This window comes from Cololabis saira, chromosome 13 (assembly GCF_033807715.1).
Source record: "Cololabis saira isolate AMF1-May2022 chromosome 13, fColSai1.1, whole genome shotgun sequence".
Taxonomy (NCBI): Eukaryota; Metazoa; Chordata; class Actinopteri; order Beloniformes; family Belonidae; genus Cololabis; species Cololabis saira.
This window is the reverse complement of record NC_084599.1, coordinates 12,388,922-12,394,921: the sequence shown is the minus strand read 5'-3', so window position 1 is coordinate 12,394,921 and position 6,000 is coordinate 12,388,922.

Below are 6,000 nucleotides of genomic sequence, written 5' to 3'. Positions count from 1 at the left end.
TTCACCCTGAAAGGCTGTGAGTCGGTAAGACACACCTCACTAACTCACAACACTGCCACAGGAATCTGGCACATGCAGTAAAGACGCTGTCATATCTGGCATACTGATAGGGATTATGTGGAGAAAGAAAACAGGTCTTACTATGAGTATCAGTCTCTGATCATTTTATGAAAAACAAATGTCTATTGTGTTCAGTCAATGCAAGATGTAATGGTTAGTCATAGATAGATATGAGCCTTGTGTTTTAGTAGTAACATCCATGATACAGATCCTATACAATTATGTTGTAAACTCAAAGAAATGAAGGAAATGCCTATTCTTTTCTGGATATTATGTTTGCAATAATTTGAACAGACAGTTTCCCTTATTTAGTTTTGGTTTTTAAATAAATAAGGGCAACTTTTATTACTCTATATTTTTTTTCTTCTTATGCTAACTGACATGGTGTTTACTATATTTGAAAAAGCAACAGTGAGATGATATGTTATACAGAATGAAATATGCTGGGTTATACAGTCGATATGGGAGGGAGGATATAAGAAATAGTGCACGGCCAAAAAAAAAACAAAGAAAAAATACAGTTGCCTTTAAAGGAGTCACTCAGTCCTGATGATATCATTAACACAGCGTTTTGTCCTTAGAATTACAAAACCACCCAACGCTTGTTTCACAGTTTGTCCAGTCTTGATTCTACTCCCCAAGTACCTGTCCATTTGACCTGAGAAATGAGTGGAGGGGGTGAGGAAGTGACAAGATGAGGGTGGAATCTTGCTATGAGGTATTTAATCTGTTAAATGTGATGTATAACACAGAAGCATAGTTTGCTCACTGGTTGTTGTTTTTTGTTTTTTTTTTGCAGTCTACATTTGTGTTTTACAGCATTCTTACATTAACTCTTTAAAATATTTCACGACAACAGACTCTCATTTTAATAAAGGTATGGGATTTGATGCTGCTGGCTGGGCAGTTTTAACAAATGAACAGTTTTCTTGCTTATTTTTCATTTTATTTTATAATAACGCTTGACAATTTGTCCAACCAAGACAATGTGATATGGAGGGACACAGAGCCTCTGGCACTATTGCATGTATGATCTGTACGTATTGACTCATAATAACGCAACTTGTATAATGAGTAGTACAGGATGTCAAGAAATTTGCTTAATCTTAGAAATTGCCTGAGTTACCACAGTGAGTATAAATGAAACATGTCTTTGTGGCACAATTTACCTATAAACCATCAGTTGGACCTGAAATCACAAAACAACATTTGTGATAAATTCTGAGAGTATGTTAGATGGTATTTCAACTTCAGGTAAAACAGTTTTCAACATGTAGACGTCCATCCTGGATGCTGGGGTGTGTGAGTGCTTCAGATCGCTGGATGGCACCTGCTCAGGCCTGTGAAGTTAATGGACCAGTTCAGCACATAGACAGAGAGAACACTCCTCTTTACTTATTTCACAGAAAGCAGAAAACACATAAATGTGAGAAAAATGTAAGCTATAGACACACTCACTGGTCATTGTATAATAAGGGTACGCCCAAAGAATTAGTCAGACATTCAGCTTCAATAAAAGTTGGGAAACTATTTTGTGGTGTTGCTTTGTACATTTTGCAACAGACATTGCCCGGGGTTTTCATTACATAACGCAAAGTTGCATGGACGTCACAGTAGCAAAAGTGGCGTAAGAAAGGTGTCACATCTTTGAACAGAGCATGAAAGAAGACAAGATATGTACTATAGTTAAAAAAGTAGGTCATATGAGGGGGGAGGATCTGAGTGGGAAGGGTTAAGTGTGGATGGGGCCTCTGATCCCACACCTGCAGAGGGGGCCCTGATTGAAGTGCAGCTTGCTTTTCCTCCTGGCTCACAGCACAGATGATTGATGACACATCTCAAACTTGGCAGCTTTACACACTGAGCCAGACAACGTGCCGGAGCGAGTGTCAGAGAAAGAAGGAGAGAGAGAGAGAGAGAGAAAGAGAGATGTTGGACAAAGCATGCGATAACAGTAGGCAAGAAAAAGAACGTGGCACTTCAGAGTATGATTTAGTCACAGTCACAGCTTACAGTAACTGGTGGACATCCGAGCTGGGGACATTACAACCAAAATCCCATTTCAGGAACAGCGCGTCACGACAGTCCCCTCACTTTTGACAAGTAACTTTTCTCTGAAACTTCTTTGCAGACTTCATCCCAAACTGAGGACACACAGTTCATAAACAAAAATCAAATGACACTATGTACGTACTACGAAGTGCATGCTTTTCAGGTGCTAGTGGCTGAGTCACGGCTGAACCCAATAACAGCCATAAATTGAAGAGCACCCACAGGCACACTGGATACCAGCCAAATATTTCACAATCATCCTCACTGGGTTCAGTCTCACAACTGCACACTCATCACATACTATGGTATTTATGTATTTATGTGCACACTGATGAGTAAAATGATGGAGTGTCTGCGTTGAGTTTATTTTCATTAGTCACTCCATCCTCAGTGAACACATTCCCAAGAGGAAGGTAAAGTGATGAGACATAGTTTGTGTGACAAGTGTGTAATCAGAATCCAATTTCTCATAAGTTGGTATGCTGCTCTGGATGATTATACTTGTTCTTTGACTGTAGGGTTTATTAACTGTGCTTGATTGAATTGCTCGGGGGTTATGTTCTGGGTCTCCTGAATGCGCCTAGAGACAACTTGTGTTGTAATAGACGCCATATAAATAAAATTTAACTTAATTGAATTGATTAAACTTGAAATTGAGGTACTTTTTAATTGTGCCTGTTTTCTCTGAATATGAAGCACAGATAGATAGATAGATAGATAGATAGATGGATGGATGGATGGATGGATGGACGGACGGACGGACGGACGGACGGACGGACGGACGGACGGACGGACGGACGGACGGACAGATAATTGTGATATATAATAATAATAATAATTCCTCTGTATACCATAGGACAGGGCTATTAAATTGGCGGCCCGCAAGGAGCTTTTATGTGGCCCCTGGTCATATTTCAAAAAAGGGGCCAGCTGTTTGTTGAAAAAAAAAAAAAAAAAAAAAACCTTTTTTAATAATATTTTTATAACTGGCTACTATGGACTAAAATGGTTGTGCTCAATGCTTAATATAATATTCAAATAAGGAAATCTTGGTGGAAAGTGAACTTGCATTCAAATTAATATTTCTTTATCTGAATATTATATTTAACATTCACAATTTGTCAAATCTGGAGACAATTAATACATAATTCATATGTAAACTAGATATATTCAAATGTATAATACAAATGTATTATATTTACATAAGTCTTCGTCTTTGAGTGCAAAATACATTTTGAAAACCCCCAAATTTTCAAATTGTGCGGCCCTCTCCATACAGTCCTTTTGCAGATGTGGCCCCCGGCCGAATCTAGTTGAATACCCCTGCCATAGGTTATTGATAATTATCAATTAGACCTTAAAACAATATTAACTATCAAAACCAGTATGATGTAGATGGGCATTCATGTGAATAAGCGTGCCACTGTGATTTGAGCCTCCACATGATTCCCCTGAGAATACAACGTACTGTTATGGATTAGCCTTTCACGTTTGCAACAGGATATTTCACACTGCGTTCCATACTCTTTGCCCGTGCAGTGAAACATTTGCTCATTCACAGTCTCTCTCGTGTCGTGATGCCGCACTGCTCACAGGACACTAGTTGTGTCACACCGTTCTCCCGAAGCCCCCATGGTGTAACTTATGACACCCCCACAAAGTGGACCCGATAATTGCTGCCTTATACAAAGCTGGTTTGCTCACACTAAAAAAAGGCCCACGACAGGACAGCCTGGAACTGGGCTGAATGTGCTAAATAAGCTAATGAAGTCCACCCACGGGACACAAGCCGGCCACGATAAGAACCTTTATAGCTGTGAAACTTGACCGAGCTGGGAGGGTGTAAGCTCGATGTGTTTGTTTATTTGTCTGTTCGACAGCCCACAGCTTAGCACTAGCGGGACTGGTGGTCCGACAAAGGTTAGGTGTCAGCTCGGAGAATAGAAAATAGATCGGAGTAGAACAAAGCGGAGAGATAGACGGGAGAAAGCAGGCGTGAAAGAGAGAGGAGTGAGAGACTCAGGGCAGGAAGTGTGGGTGGCTGGGTAGGTGGTTTTGGCAACACAAAATTGACTTCTTCAGTGTTACTTTTGGTAAAACAAAGATATGATTTTTTTGCAGTGGCTCTATCCATTCACCAAGTAGTATCAGTTGTAAAACTTGCTCTTAAGGTCAACGTGCGTGGAGGTGGGGGACACCAAATCTGCCAACTAGCAATATGTTAGGATGTGCACCACTACTCCCCAGCAGTTTTACACTGAAAGACAACAGATAGGAGATAACGGCCATGAACGTGTGTGTGTGTGCTTGTGTGTACAGTACACACAAGATGAATACCAGATGCAGGCATTTCCTTTGTTAGTGCAAGTTCAGAACTTGCCAAATCACCCTGCTCTCCACCCACACGGTTGAAAACTTCCACACACTCCCACACACACTCCAGAATCCCAGCCCACTAATCCTCCTCCATCCCAGACTTAGAGGTAGCCAAAGCTGCAGGCTAATTCGATCTTGGCTGGTGCTCCACTGTTCCGCATGTCTCTTGTTGTATTTTCCTTCTCCACACTTAGTTCTTGCACTCACACTCTTTCTATTAGGTTTTCCGTCTAATGCTTTTAGCCCCTACTTTCTCTTTTTGGCTCATTCTGTTTTGCCTTTTTTTTTTTTTTACTTTCTCTTGCTGTTTTTAGTGTACCTGGCCCCTTAAATTAGGCATTTGCTCCCCAGCTAACATGGAGTAATCTAATTACTGATAGGGAAGGTCATTTCAGGTCACATGATCGGGCTGACAGGTCACGCAGAGTTGATCTCTTCTATGACGTTGGCTCACAGAAGTGCGCAGCAGCTTTCCCCCCTTCACCTTCTTAAAATAGCCCTCCATCCCCAGTGATGACGTCATCCATTCCTGTCTCCCTCTGGCTCCTCCGCCCCCTTCTCCTCTCACTTGTCTTATTCTTTCTCTCTTTCTCTCTCTGCTCCACTGCTGTCCTTTTCCATTCCCACCCCCTCACCCCCAAACTTTCCAGGCTTTGCCAACCCCCTACCCTCCCTGTTTTGCAATAATTCCATTGAAAAAAAAAAAAAATTGGTCTTTGTGTTAATTTCTCTCTTGCAGACATCAAACTGTTTGGCTGTAGACTGAAAAACATGTTTTATAATGGTCTAAATCGGGAAAAACCTTTGTCCAGGGTTCCCTCAGAAAAATGATAACAATATCATGCAAATGAACACGACCTTCCGGCACTGACCACTTTTTCAGTGCTTGACAAAAAATTCAAAAATATTTTGATGGAAACACTGAAATGGCACTTCCACTTTGGAGAAGAGGTACATTGAGGTACTGAAGAGAGAATTTTGCTAATTGTGTGTAGTTAAATATTTACTGTGTATGGGTGGATGGCAAAAGTGAGTCACAGTGGGAAGGTTGCTCTGACCCCTTGTATCTATTTAACTAATGATCAACAGCAAGGCTTCAGTTTAAACAAGGCAGCATATTTTTGTAATGTTACAGCTGAATTGCTAACAGAGTAGCAGTACTGTTGATTAAAGAGAAGTCTGTAATCAACCTTACAGAGGTTATAATGTGATATTTATGCATGTACATGTATGTATGGACATGACGGCATCTGCAGTATTTTGAAAACCTGTTGCCAGAATTAAGCTATTTCACACTTCTAACAGCACAGACTTAGAATCAGAGTTAGCTTTATTCACCAAGTACAAAGACACATACAAGGGGTTCTTTGATGCCAGTTGTTGTTTCTCCACATGACAAAATATAAGATTTTTCTAGACTTTTTTTTTTTTAGATTCAAATTTATTGTCATTGTGCAGAGTACAAATACAGTGACAGCAAAATGCAGTTTCTGTCAAACCAGAAGTATAAAA